The sequence below is a fragment of the Beta vulgaris genome, chromosome 6 (assembly GCF_026745355.1).
Source record: "Beta vulgaris subsp. vulgaris cultivar EL10 chromosome 6, EL10.2, whole genome shotgun sequence".
Lineage (NCBI taxonomy): Eukaryota > Viridiplantae > Streptophyta > Magnoliopsida > Caryophyllales > Amaranthaceae > Beta > Beta vulgaris.
Genome location: NC_079207.1, coordinates 31,117,182 through 31,132,803, shown reverse-complemented (window position 1 = coordinate 31,132,803; position 15,622 = coordinate 31,117,182). Strand labels below are relative to the sequence as shown.

Below are 15,622 nucleotides of genomic sequence, written 5' to 3'. Positions count from 1 at the left end.
GATCAGAGACTCTTAAGGGGGTTGGGTGGAGAATCAACAACTTGTTGAGAACGCTTTTATAGAGTTCTATGTTAGTATACTCGGCACTGCCCAAGAGACAAGAAGGAGGGTAGTAGATGTGTGTTGAAATGAAGGGGGGAAGACTGAATAATGACCAACATGACATGTTAATCTAGCCATTACATATTGAAGATGTCAAACAATCACTCTTTGACATTGATGATATTAAGGCCCCATAGCCTCATGGCTATTCTAGTTGGTTTTATAAGAAGTCATGGAGTATACTGGGTGATGGCATGAATAAAGTTGTGTCAGATTTCTTTCAATTCTGGGAAGATTCTAAATTATATTATAATACTACTCTTTGTTTGATTCCAAAATGTGATCAGCCTCAAGATGTCACTCAATACAGACCCATTGCTCTGTGGGATATTGAAAAAGGTTTTGCCTAAGATATTTGTGTAATATCCTAAGTTTTAATATTATTTAATTAATTAATCCTAATTATTAAACTAAAAGTGATCCAAATTTCGTAATAAAAAATCTCTAAGTTAATTTTAAGTATTTTGTTTAATAAGTTATGGTTAATGAAGTGTATAGATTAGATTACTAAAGTCTTTAGTCAACCTTGGAAATGTTAATGTTTTGGGTGTAAGGCTTAAGGTTAGTAGTAAATTCTGATGGCCCTCTTGTCTAAGTCTAATCAAGTAAAAGAAACTCAAGTCATAAATTGAGCCCAACTCCCACCAAACATTAGTAAATGCAAAGTAAAAGAAAAAGAGGAAAACCATCCTCCTCCTCTATCAATGGCGTGTAAGACCATAATTTACCAAAGCCATAAATTTCTTCATCTTCCCTTGGTTTACAAAACCAGCTAGCAAACATTTTCTAATTACACTTTTACTCTCACAAATTCATCAAATCAACTGAAATTTGCTCAAAACCCGTGAGTGAACTTCTTGTTTTCTTGAAAAACCATGGATGCTAATGGTTTGAGGATTTTAAATTCTGAAATTTAACTTCTGAGATTGCATTTTCTCTATAAATAGGGAGGTTGAGTTCGAAATTTTCGTCCCAAAATCCACAACAATAATTCAGAAAATAAAATCAATTAAAAACAAAAGTTCAATCTTTAATTCCTCTATTTTAGTTCCTCTGTGGTTTAACCACCAAGTAACCACCACCCCAACCATTGCTGCCCCACCTCTTAACCGCCGCGGAAGAAGAACACCACCATTCGGCCGGCCAAGCGCCAACCATTCCCCTCCCTACTCGCGCCTATCTCGTCTCCTTCGAAACTCCCTTCACGACCTCTCTCTCTCCTCTACGCGATACCACCCACCTTCTGTCACCCCTCACCGCCGCCCCTCGCCGGTCCTCCTGCCGTGACGCCAAAGCCCCCCTGTTTCTCCCCTGAGTGTGTGTGTGTTGTTTTATTTGGGTAAGTCTAATGCTTTGGTCTTATTAAATGTTGACTTTGTATACTAATTTCCAAATAGATCAAACCCTTATTGCTAAGTAATATAGTAAGATTAGTGCAAGCTTATAACTAAGTTAAGTCACTTATAAATCATAGTTTATCTAAGTTTAGCAAATACTATTTATGATTAGTCCTACTAAAATATGGATGGTCAAACTTTAAATTATTTAAGTTATAACATATTTAGACATATACTCCTAAACTAGTTTAAAGTTACAACTAACTCCCTCATATAGGTTTAACTCTTAATTTTTTTTAAGCTTATAATATGTAAAATGAGCAAATTATAGATAGTAGTTTTACTTTTGTTTCTCAGTAATATTTATGGGCTTTCAAGAGATAAGTATAAATACGCATAACTATTATTAAAATGTTAAATAGAAACTATTAGTCACGAGAACGCTTAATATGTCAGACTATGTAACTCATATAACTAATTTTTGTAAACTAAAAACCGTACTTAAAGAGTACTAGTACTAATATACTTTCGGTTGAGTCACTGATTTATTAAATGATCGTTGTAACTTAAGAAGAACTCGTTTCTCGGAGCTTAGTAAGGACGACTTCAAAAGCATAAAAGGGAGATTATTATACTGCAATCGAGGTAACAACTACTGCTAGTACCCGCATTCCTTTGAAATGCGTTTTTATAATATGCTACTGAGATGATGATTTATGGACATGTGATTTTGAGTTGCGGGATTATTGTTACATGTTTTGATTACGTATCCTGAGATTTTTATGATTGAAAGATACTAAGTTACAGAAGCATACGGATCACTATTAAAGTAAAAGAAATGTAACAAGATAAAGTAAAGTGAAAGAACTGGTTGGTTGTACCTACTGATTAACTGAAGGTCGTGCACGTACCGTACTGTTTACTGGGGCACTGGCCCGCTACTGTTTACTGGTGCTACTAACTTATAAGGTTAACTTAATTAGAATACAAGACCATATACTTTAATAATAAGTTATCGTTGTTATGTCAAATAACGTTAACGCTGGTTACTTTAATATAATATAATATGTTGAAGTTATCACTATTATATATCTTAATGTTTAATTATGTTATATGATTGTAGCCTTGCACCTTCTTAACCGAAGGTGAGACAGTAATGCCTCGACTAAATAGGTATTTCGCTGCTAATTAGGTTGTCTTAAATGGTGAATTAGTAGTCGGGGGGCTACAGAGTGGTATCAGAGCACACGATTCTGAACCATAACGTTTAACCCCATGGTTTCACGTTAAATAAAAATGGTTAAGTTATAAAAATGATTTAAAGATACATTGATTAAATTATAGATAAAATAGGGAATGATGGTTAGAAAATAAAAAAATCGAGTTAAGTAAATTTAGAAGTAAAATGGTTAAAAATATATTATCAGTGTGAGCGTAGGATACGGGGAAAGGGAAATATTTTACGATTTTATTTCAACGTAACTATAATTTGACGTACCGAATGTCGACCGTGGACGTCAACAACGATGTTACAAACGGTGATGGAAATGTGCACGTAGAGGATGTGCACGTAGAGGATGACCAGGATGATGATTATGAACCTCTAGACAAAAATGCAGAAAGGATGGAAAGATTGGAAAATATGAGCACTATGTTAGCTGAGTTAATCCAAGAATCCCGGAGGAAGTTAGTTGCTAATAAAAATGAGAGCGCTGCGATGGTCAAGAAGTTCTCATCTCTTAACCCACCTTCATATGATGGTAAGCCTGACCCAGTGGCTTTTGAAGATTAGATTAATCGCATTGATCAGCTGTTTGAAACCTTGCAATGCCCTGAGAAATGGAGATTAGACTACTAAAGTCTTTAGTCAACCTTGGAAATATTAATGTTTTGGGTGTAATACTTAAGGTTAGAAGTAAATTCTAATGGCCCTCTTGTCTAAGTCTAATCAAGTAAAAGAAACTCAAGTCATAAATTGAGCCCAACTCCCACCAAACATTAGTAAATGCAAAGTAAAAGAAAAAGAGGAAAACCATCCTCCTCTTCTGTCAATGGCGTGTAAGACCAGAATTTACCAAAGCCATAAATTTCTTTATCATCCCTTGTTTTACAAAACCAGCTAGCAAACATTTTCTAATTACACTTTTACTCTCACAAACTCATCAAATCCTCTGAAATTCGCTCAAAAATCGTGGGTGAACTTCTTGTTTTCTTAAAAAACCATGGATGCTAATGGTTTGAGGATATTAAATTCTGGAATGTAACTTCTGAGATTGCATTTCCTCTATAAATAGGGAGGTTGAGTTCGAAATTTTCTTCCCAAAATCCACAACAATAATTCAGAAAATAAAATCAATTAGAAACAAAAGTTCAATCTTTAATTCCTCAGTTTTACTTCCCTTGTGGTTTAACCACCACGTAACCACCACCCCAACCATTGTTGCCCCACCTCTTAACCACCGGAAGAAGAACACCACCATTCGGCCGGCCAAGCGCCAGCCAAAAGGAGCTCTTCAAGTGCTTTCCTAAGAGGTGCTTCTTCTGGACATGTGGGCTAGATGTCCCAGCTTGTTGTTGAGATATAGAGATCCTTTCCCTGCTGTTCTTCTTTTGTACTTGTATAATAACACATTTGTGTATATGATCGTCGGACTTATATGCCTTATCTACTTCTTTTAAGCTCTTTGCTCGCAGTATCATAACGGAAGACTAGGATAGACAGCTCAAAAAGGAAAACAAGGAGCTCGTCCGTCAAGCCACAACGGTCAGGGACAAAGCTATGCATGATATCGAAGTAGCGAAAATCTTGCATCGCCGGTCTAGGGAAGCCTAGTAAAAGCGCTCGGCTTAGATGGAGGCGGCCAACAAAAACTATGTCCTTCGCATCAACAATCTCTTCGACGAGAAGAACGAGTTGGAGTTGGCTTTGAAGGCTGAGAGAAAAACTACTATCTTAGCCGATGTTCTACTTAGAAGGGGAAATTATCTTCTAAGGGCACATAACCATCGGCTAAGGGAGGAGGCGGCTCAAGCCTTTAATGACGCGACGGAAGCCCGGAATGAGGTCATCGATACCTCCAAGACGTGGGTTATGAAGGCCTTTGAGATGCTGCCTGAGGTGGATGACGTTCCTCGCTATGAACGTCGTCTAAAATTCTAAGAGATTATTCACATAGCCATGGTGGTCGGGGAAGAACCTCCAGTTTTTCAAGAGACATCTGATGACAAAGAAGAGGAGGAGACGGCCGAAGGAGAAACTCAAGGAGATGACGCCACCATCACCCCTACTGAATAGAACTCATAGCTTAGGCTCCCTTGTTGTTGTATCCTGGCCGGAGGCCATTTTGTACTTAGTTACTTTTGTTTTTCTATTCTTTAGGTTGTAATCCCTTTAAACGAGTTAATATATCAGAACTTTTTTCTCCAATCTTGTCTTCGTTTCCTAATCATCAAAATGACTCGTCCTATTTTAAGGACCAATGAATCCTAAGTAAAAGTAACTTGTCCATAGGTGACGAGTGTAATTCTAGTTTTTTTTCCAAGTGCCAAAGTTACTCGTCTTTTATCATAGAAGTGTCTTATATAAACAGTTCCCTGATGATATGAAGGGAAAGTAGAATTGTATTATATGAATTTTGCTTGGCTGATCACGGAGGTTCATGTATGCATATCTACTTTTACATTGTTGTGTTGTAGCACTTGTGTTAGAATCTAACAAGATTTTCCTTAACAATTTAAACGTGATACTTTTTCAAGGAATCTGAATTCCAAGCCCATATATTGAATAGGACGGCTATCCATGTCCTGAAGATAAAATGTACCACTTCGTACTTCTTGGATGATTTAATAGGGACCTTCCCAATTTGGTGTTAGTTTGCCTAACTCCTTGGCTTTGTCGAAAGCTTCCATTTTCCTTAGTACCAAGTCCCCTACTTTGAATGGTCATCTTGCGACTCTTGTTAAAGTCTCGAGCCATCCGAAGCTTATACAGCTGCATTTTTAGCACTGCATTTCCCTTAATCTCTGATACCTGATCCAAGGTCGTGCGCTGGGTAACCCTGTTGGGTTCTTCTGAGTATAGCTTGACTCTTAGGGTAGGTTCCTCTATTTCGACGGGCAAGATGGCTTCCGAACCATAAACAAGCATGTATAGGGTTTCCCCAGTTAACTTCTTGGTCGTAGTTCTGATAGACCATAACACCAACTGCAATTCCTTCACCCATAAACCTTTGGCATTGTCTAGTTTCCTTTTAATGCCATTTGACAAGATTTTATTGAATGCTTTTACTTGCCCATTTGCCTATGGATGGGCTATAGCCGCAAAGTTAAACTTGATTTCTCGTTCCGCCAACCAATATTTGAGTTTCGGTGTCTCAAATTGTTGTCCATTGTCAAAGACGATGGACTGAGGCATGCCGAATCTTGTTATAATGTTTTTCGAAATGAAGCCTTTGACATCATAAGTAGTACTTCCCCTCATTGCTTCATCTTTCACCCACTTACTAAAGTAGTCCACAACTACAAACAAAATTTTTTTCTGACCGACCGCCATGGGAAACGGTCCCAGAATGTCCATGCGCTATTTGGCAAACGGAAGCGAAAATAGTTGGATGGCTTCTGGTGTATATTACCATGCTTCTGACAACTATCATATTTTTTTGGCATAGACAAGGGCGTCCTCCTTTAAGGTGGGCCAGTAATACCCGGTCCTTTAAGCTTTTTTTCCTAATGCTCTTCCCTCTATGTGGGAAGCACAGAGTCCCTCATGAAGCTCCTTTAATACATCAAATCCATCTGCTCTAGTAATGCACTTGGAAGAGGACCGTTGATTCTTTCTTGTATATAGTGTAATAGCCCATATTTTGATCATGTTTTAAACTAATTATTTATTATATTAAGTTTTAATATCAATGGGAATCTACTTGAGAATTATTATTTTCAATTCTATTATCTCATTGTGGGTTTTAGGAAAATGAGGGTATTTGAGTTTAGTTTTAAGTAAAAGAAAAGAAATTATTATATTTTAAAGAGATCTTTATTCTCTCTCTTCATGGCTGTTCAAGAGAAGCTTTTACTTCTTTTCCTCTTTGTGTCATTTTGTGATGCAGCCAAACAAGGTCATATTTTTTAGGTGTCAATTCTTCATAAATAAACTAGGTTCTATCAATCTAGAAAAAAAAAATACTTGTTGATATAATCTCCTTCTAGAAATCTAGAGAATTAAACCCCACTCCTCTATTTTATCTACCTCCTTCTAATTCAATCTATCTCCTCTAATTTTCTTGGTCCTAAAGTTGCTGCCGAATTATTTGCTCAAAATCGACAGCATGCAGTTGGTTTTTGGAAATATATGCTAAATAAAAGTTGTAGATCTCTTCAAGATATTCAATTTAGGCTAAAAAACCACTCAATTCCGACTTGTGTACTATGAGTTATGCGTGTTGCAAGTTTGGTGTTACTACCTTCATTTCTCTCTCCTCTGTTTTCGTCAATCTCTTTCTGCGAATTTCTCCAACATGCAATCCTAATTTGCTCCTTGTTTCTACATTAAAGTTGTAGATCTCTTTGAGTTATTGAATTTAGCCACAAAAATCGTCCAATTTGGAGTTCAGAGCTGTGAGTTATGGCCTTTGCAAGTTTGGTCTTGCTGCTGTCATTTTCCTTCGAGATTTTGTGATTTTTGCTGCAGTTTCGTGGTTGTTGCTGCTGTTATTGTGTTGATGTTAGTGCTCCTACTTCATTTATTCTACTCTTTAGTGTATTAATGAACGTATAAAGTTAAAATCTTACTTCATATTTCTTCAAAATGTTAAGAACAAATTCAAATGTATTATTGTTGGATTGAATTAGCAAAATCAGCTCTAAACCTTTGTTTTCTTGGTTTTGATGGCAAAAATCAACATGTGGTTGTATGTTAGAGCTAAAGATTGAATCTTTCTTTTTTTTAATCCATGGATTGAAGTTGTTTTGGAATTTGTAAATCCTAGTTTATAATCATCTTCATTTTCCTATATTAACTTTAGTAAATCAGATTTTATACATTATATTTCTATGAAATTCTAGACCATGATTTCGTATTGCCGATTAGTGTCAAAATTTTCAGAGATTCCGTTAATGAAATTGGGTTTATAAGATTCTTGTTGATTAGTGAAAAATGTGAGCAGAGTAGTGAGATAGTTTGTGCATAAGGGTTGTATTAGTTCATAAAGTAGTTTAGAAAGTATGGCAAGTCAATTTGTTTATGAGAATTGAGTAATAAGAACGAATGTTAATTATTGTTATTATTGTTGTGAGGTGATTATTGGATATTGATCATGAATTTGGAGATGTTGGACTCTTGAAGATTTTTATGGAATTGAGCGTTATTTGGAGAATGAAAGAGGTACACACATGTCCTTCCACTTTCCAAATACATTATTGATATTTCGATTGACCACATAAACTATATAAGTTAATCTTGATATGTTTTCGTAAGTTAAACTTATGTTGTATTAAAAATATGATTTGTGTACTATATGGTTTATGAAATTAATAATTGAGTATTGCGGTTATGTTTTGTTTTAGAAGGGAAGTAGCTGCAAAAGCAGTGACGAACAACATTTGTGGAGCAGGTTTGCTCATTATGTGTTTGGAGCGGATATTGCTCCGTTATGTAGGGTTATGACCTAAAAGTCTTGCAAGCATAATATAAGAAAGGTGGGGAGACGTCCCTCAAAAGTCTGGAGACATGGTTTACCCCTCTCCATTCGTGCTCCTTCCCTGAGTAAATATTTTGATGCTAAAGTATTGAGAAAAAATTGAGTTATGTTTGATAATGATGCTGATATAGCCAGACAATTTATGGAAAGCTTTTGAAAAAGTTACTCAGTATATTCTTTGACATGTTACGTTTGCATCCTTGGCATCTATCGAGTAATATCTTTGTATTTTGAGCAAGTATAAAAAGTTTGGGAAATATAAATATATTAATTATACGAAATCTATGTTTTGTTAAAGTAGTATAGATTATCATCTCATCTTATTTCTAATGTGTATGGTTTTGTTATATCGATATTCATCTATTTGAATGCATGGAGTAATCTTATGAAAATTAATTAACATTACGAGTATATTTTAAGCCACTAAAAAGAATTTCTGATTGGACAGTGTGTACTCAGTTTCGCTGGTTTTGTTCTTGGAACCTGACCTGGTGGGGGCAGCGTTCCATGCTAATAAATTTTTCAGGGAATGTGGAATCCAACTCCGGTGTGGTTTAAGGATCATGGTATAATAAAGGATGCTTTTCGGATGAGATATGGTTGAGATTATATGGTTTTATAGGAAAGAAATGTCATGGTGTTTTAATGTATTATATCGGAGATTTGATTGATCAATTCATGTAATTGTATTTCTATTTTGTGATATTGTTGTGGGCCATAACCCACAGGTCCAGGATCTTTTTATAGATTATATTTCCGCTGCGAGTGAATGTAAGCTCGAGGTTATTAAGTGTTAATTGAGATTTATAAATGTTAAGTGTAATTAGCTAGCAGCTCGGAAGTTCGGGCTGTTACAGATGGTATCAGAGCATGGTTGTTTTAGAATTGTCGTGATCTTCATATCATGGCATATGAGTTTAAGAAAGATATTGGAGATTGGGTGAAAATGATTTGGGTTATTAGTTAGTTGAAAATTAAGAAATTGGAATTAAGAAATTGAAGGTTGAGTGTTGTAAAATTTGAAAAAAAAATGAAAAGTTCTATCGGGGTTTTAGATTTGAGTGACTATTGGAGGAAGAACGAATTATATCGATTGAGATTGTGTAAAGTTTGTAGTTGGAGTTTGTGATTATTGGGTTTGAAAACAATTAATTTTTGAGATGTTAGAATTTGGATATGAGTTCGTTTTGGTTTGATATTTTGTGGAAATATTTTCAGAATTGTACTCGTTTTGGAAAGATCTAAACTTTTACGTTTTCAAATTTCGAGGACAAAATTTCTTTTAAGGGTGGTAGATTATAATAGCCCATATTTTGATCATGTTTTAGTTAACGTTAATTATGTTTATTAGTTATTAAGTTTTAATATTAATGGGAATCTACTTGATAATTATTATTTTAAATTCTATTATCTCATTGTGGGTTTTAGGAAAATGAGGGTATTTGAGTTTAGTTTTTTGAAAAGAAAATAAATTATTATATTTTAATGAGATCTTCATTCTCTCTATTCATGGCTGTTCAAGAGAAGCTTTTTACTTCTTTTCCTCTTTGTGTCATTTTGTGATGCAGCCAATCAAGGTCATATTTTTTATGTGCCACTTCTTCATAAATCAACTAGGTTCTATCAATCTAGAAAAAAAATACTTGTTGATATAATCTCCTTTTCTAGAAATCTAGAGAATTAAACCCCACTCCTCTATTTTATCCACCTCCTTCTAATTCAATCTCTCTCCTCTAATTTTCTTGGTCCTAAAGTTGCTGCCGAATTATTTGCTCAAAATCGACAGCATGCAGTTGGTTTTTGGAAATATATGCTAAATGAAAGTTGTAGATCTCTTCAAGATATTCAATTTAGGCTCAAAAATCACTCCATTCCGACTTGTGTACTATGAGTTATGCCTGTTGCAAGTTTGGTATTGCTACCTTCATTTCTCTCTCTTCTGTTTTCGTCAATCTGTTTCTGCGAATTTCTCCAACATGCAATCCAAATTTGCTCCTTGTTTCTGCATAAAAATTATAGATCTCTTTGAGTTATTGAATTTAGCCACAAAAATCGTCCAATTTGGAGTTCGGAGCTGTGAGTTATGGCCTTTGCAAGTTTGGTCTTGCTGCTGTCATTTTCCTTCGAGATTTTGCGATTTTTGCTGCAGTTTTGTGGTTGTTGCTGCTGTTATTGTGTTGATGTTGGTGCTCCTACTTCATTTCTTCTACTCTTTAGTGTATTAATGAAGGTATAAAGTTAAAATCTTACTTCATTTTTATTCAAAATATTAAGAACAAATTCAAATGTATTATTGTTGGATTGAATTAGCAAATTCAGCTCTAAACCATGGTTTTTTTGGTTTTGATGGCAAAAATCAACATGTGGTTGTATATTAGAGCTAAAGATTGAATCTTTCTTTTTTTTAATCCATGGATTGAAGTTATTTTCGAATTTGTAAATCCTAGTTTATAATCATCTTCATTTTCCTATATTAACTTTAGTAAATCAGATTTTATACATTATATTTCTATGAAATTCTAAACCATGATTTCGTATTGCCGATTAGTGTCAAAATTTTCAGAGATTCCGTTAATTAAATTGGGTTTATAAGATTCTTGTTGATTAGTGAAAAATGTGAGTAGACTAGTGAGATGGTTTGTGCATAAGGGTTGTATTAGTTCATAAAGGAGTTTAGAAAGTATGGCAAGTCAATTTGTTTATGAGAATTGAGTAATAAGAACGAATGTTAATTATTTTTATTATTGTTGTGAGGTGATTATTGGAGATTGATCATGAATTTGGAGATGTTGGACACTTGTAGATTTTTATGGAATTGAGCGTTATTTGGAGAATGAAAGAGGTACACACATGTCCTTCCACTTTCCAAATATATATTATTGATATTTCGATTGACCATATAATCTATATAAGTTGATCTTGATATGTTTTCGTAAGTTAAACTTACGTTGTATTAAAAATGTGATTTGTGTACTATATGGTTTGTGAAATACATGTTTATGAGTTTTAAGACAAAGGCAGAACTAAATCGCATGTTAAGTTCTATTGGCTATAAGTTATGTTGTTTTGAGACTCAATAGTATAAATTTGTTTGATGAACCATGTTTTGGGATATGAATAAGGCATGGACATTTGGTTCTAAATGAGAGTTTCACTATATTTTCAATACTAAGTTTGATTCTATGTGTGCAGTGAGTTATACATTAGGGGAATGGATAAGGTTATCAAGCTCAATTATGATTTCAGAAAAGAGTTCGTTTATACTTCCTCCGTTTCTAAATAAGTGCAACATTTCTTGTTTGCACGTTTGTCAATGCATTAGTTTAACCATTAATATCTTCAATTATCAATAAGTAAAAATTATAGAAAGTTGATATTAAAAAAATTCACATTCAGACGAATCTAACAAGATCCCACATGACTATGTTTTTCCTAAAATGTAAATCACCAAAGCTAATTAAAGTTTAAACTGTGAATAGTAAACACTATGCAAATGTTGCACTTATTTAGAAACGGAGGAAGTATATGGTTATAAATGTATAAACTTTATAAGAACATGGTACCTGTAAGTTGTTGAGAATCTCGGTATCACATCTTGGTAACATTAATTCTTGTTCAAGTTTCGTGTATGAGTTTTTAAGAAATCAATTATAATGTTTGATTAACCATTTCGAAATACATTCATTAGAAATTGGGAGATACGGGTTCGGAGTTGTAGTTGTAATTTCAGAGTACGCTATAACATGAGTTTTGGAGGACTATTATTTGAGTACGGAAATATACATGTAGTAAACTATGAACTAGAATAGTATGAACTATTATTATAAGGAGAATAAGTTCAGATTAAAAAGGTTACTTATTGTCATAGAAAGATAGCAACAAGGACTATTTGAGAATTTGGGTTTTGTAATATTGGAAAGTTATGTCAAAGTAGTTGTGGGACAAATTAGTAGATCGAAGAATTATGTTTGAGAATATAAGTTATTATTTGAAAAGTGGAGTTGGGTGATTGTGTAAGTTTTGGAGTGCCAACGTCAATTAATGGATCAGTTATCGATATAAAAATTATATGGTTCTTAAAGATCAGACGACTATAAAAGTATGTATTGGAAGGTATATATATATGGAATGAGAAACACTCAACATTGGAACTTAGAGTTAAATAAATGAGTTCTATAATAGTGATATCGATATAAAAGGGCTGGAGTGATGGTTTTGGGAAGTATCAGACACTAAATTTGAATTATGTTGACTAAGTCAAGGGAAGGTGATAACTGAGTTTGGAAAACTTCTATTATGGATATCAATGAGGAGTGCAAAAGAGCTTAGCAGTCTTATTTTCTAATTGGAGAAGTAAGAATAGGAAATAAGAAGGTGGGAAGAGTTTAAAATGTTATGTATAAAAGTCATGTCATATATCTAAGGATAATTATTTGGAAGTGAATTTTGGAAGTTCAACATTAATCTAAGGGTTAATAGAGTGGTTACAATATGTTTGTGAGTCCAAGAGATGTTATAACCAAAAGAAGTATCTGACACGAAATATTAAATATTGAGAAGTAAGATTTGAATGTGAAGGTCATATTATAGAAATAAAGGATCAAGATATGGGTGGTGGTTCAAAAGAATATGAAATAGAGAAGTGTAACTAATAGTATTTAAGTTATGAAAGGTTATATCTGGAATTGGATTAAGTAAGAAAGTTTAAAGGTATAATTTTCTAGTAAGATAAGTAAGATTATGTAAATGGAAGTTAGGGAAAAGTTAAATCTAGTGTAATGGAGAGTTTAGGAGTTAATGATGTGTATTGATATTGGAATAATAGAGTGTTAAGACTAATATGAACATCATGTTTAAATATTTGGGGTTGTAGGGTTATGAGTTATATAATTAAGATTGATCAAGATAATGTATTCGTAATTGTAAATATTTGGACGAATAGTTGAGTCATTAAATATTTGTTTATGACATAGAAATATGGAGTGAGATATCCTGACTTACAATAATAAACGTAGATAATTTATTATAATATAATATGGTCGTGGAAAATCTGAGATATTAATGTGATAAGTTGGACATACAAGTATCATTCTAGCAATGTTGAGTTCATGTATTGGGGATAAGTAATCCTTCAAGGAACATTCATATCTTGAGAATTCTTGGAGGCTATAGTGAGATGTTAGAAGTTAAAAATGGAAGTCCAAGGATAGGGGACTAAAAGAAGGGGAAATTACCAAAAGGAGTTAGAGGGAATATTATGATCGATAAAGTTAGAAACTATAGGTTATACGTGCTTGTAAATCTTTGAGAAACATATGTTACATTTTGACTATGTTATCTGTTCCAATTGTGAAAAACATTTACTATCAAAATCTGTCAAATGATAAGGAGATGAAGATAATTCGAGATTTCAGATTTTGAATAGTACTAAGTAATTTATAATTGTGAAATGGATTGGCATATGATTTCTAAGTCAAATATCCATCATTTCCAAAGTATGTTTCCAAAATTTAAACATGGATTTGTTATCCTAATATAAGATATGAATATTTGTTATATGAATTTTCAGAACCATGTATATAAGTTTCGAAAAATATGAGTTTATAAATTAATAATTGAGTATTGCGCTTATGTTTTGTTTTAGAAGGGAAGTAGCTGCAAAAGCAGTGACGAACAACATTTGTGGAGCAGGTTTGCTCATTATGTGTTTGGAGCGGGTATTGCTCCGTTATGTAGGGTCATGACCTAAAAGTCTTGCAAGCAGAATATAAGAAAGGTGGGGAGATGTCCCTCAAAAGTCTAGAGATATGGTTTACCCCTCCCCATTCGTGTTCCTTCCCTGAGTAAATATTTTGATGCTAAAGTATTGAGAAAAATTTGAGTTATGTTTGATAATGATGCTGATATAGCCTGACAATTTATGAAAGCTTTTGAAAAACTTACTTAGTATATTCTTTGACATGTTACGTTTGCATCCTTGGTATCTATCGAGGAATATCTTTGTATTTTGAGCAAGTATAAAATGTTTGGGAAATGTAAATATATTGGTTATACGGAATCTATGGTTTTGTTAAAGTAGTATAAATTATCATGTCATCTTATTTCTAATGTGTATGGTTTTGTTATATCGATATTCATATATTTGAATGCATGGAGTAATCTTATGAAAATTAATTAACGTTACGAGTATATTTTAAGCCACTAAAAAGAATTTCTGATTGGACAGTGTGTACTCAGTTTCGCTTATTTTGTTCTTGGAACCTGTCCTGGTGGGGGCAGCGTTCAATTCAAATAAATTTTTCAGGGAATGTGGAATTCAGCTCCGGTGTGGTTTAAGGATCATGGTATAATAAAAGATGCTTTTCGGATGAGCTATGGTGGAGATTATATGGTTTTATAGGAAAGAAATGTCATGGTGTTTTAATGTATTATATCGGAGATTTGATTGATCAATTCATGTAATTGTTTTTCTATTTTGTGATATTGTTGTGGGCCCATAACCCACAGGTTCAGGATCGTTTTATAGATTATATTTCCGTTGCGAGTGAATGTAAATTAGAGGTTATTAAGTGTTAATTGAGATTTATAAATGTTAAGTGTAATTAGCTAGCAACTCAGAAGTGCGGGCTGTTACATATAGTCTCAACCCATAGCTTGAACCACTTATCTTTAGCCTTGACATACTTAGCCGCTACAGGATCAGAAGGTAAATGGACTGTTTTCTTCAACTCCATAATGGGTTCCATCCAGACTTGCCCTCGGCTGAGGAACATGACTTGCTTTTGATCAATGTTTTTCTTTGATTTTACTTCCCAAAATCATGTTCTTGGTGCATCACCATTCCCCGAACTAGCCAACTTTGAGAGACCATCAACTTGGTGATTTTATGATCTCGGAACTTGGTCAAGAACAAACAATTTCAAGGGTTCGACCTCTACTTTGATCAAGCGTATATATTTGCTCATAAATGCCTCTTTACATTCAAAATCTCCATTAAATTGATTGACGACTAACTGAGAGTCTGACTTGGCCTCAATCTCCAATGCTCCGGCCGCCTTGCACATTATTTTGCCAGCTAAAAGTGTTTCATATACTGCTTCATTATTGGACGCTTGAAATTCAAATCTGAGTGCATATTCAAACTTATTGCCTTCTGAGATTGGTAAATTATTCCTGCCCCACATCCATTGATAGTATAAGAGCCATCTACCTAGAGGTGATCATTTTGGCCCGGCCCGGCCCGTTTCTGGTCTGGGTTTTGGGCAGAATTTTTCGGCCCATGGGCCGGGCCCGGCCCGCTCAAATTTTTTTTGTCTTTGGGCGGGCTTTGGGCAAGCCAAAAATGACTTTTTAGTCTATTTTTTGGCCCGGCCCGTTTTGATCTGCAAAAGTTTGCTAATTTAGGCACAAAATAGCGGGCTTTGGGCACAAAAATTCGGCCCGAATTTTAGGCCTGGCCCAACCAATGGGCAAAAATTTTTTGGC

General features: G+C 34.3%; 1 long non-coding RNA gene across 2 annotated transcripts; it reads left to right on the top strand.

Annotated features, from left to right (window-relative positions):
- The first annotated feature begins 6,514 nt into the window (after positions 1-6,514).
- Positions 6,515-14,681, top strand: LOC125498966 (uncharacterized). Of its 2 annotated transcripts, none has more exons than XR_007275613.2 (3): positions 6,515-7,821; positions 8,664-10,979; positions 14,417-14,681. It is a non-coding gene; the product is annotated as an uncharacterized LOC125498966 (long non-coding RNA). The 2 variants fall into 2 exon arrangements; XR_007275612.2 differs by having other exon boundaries at positions 6,516-7,821; positions 8,639-10,979.
- Positions 14,682-15,622: the final 941 nt, after the last annotated feature.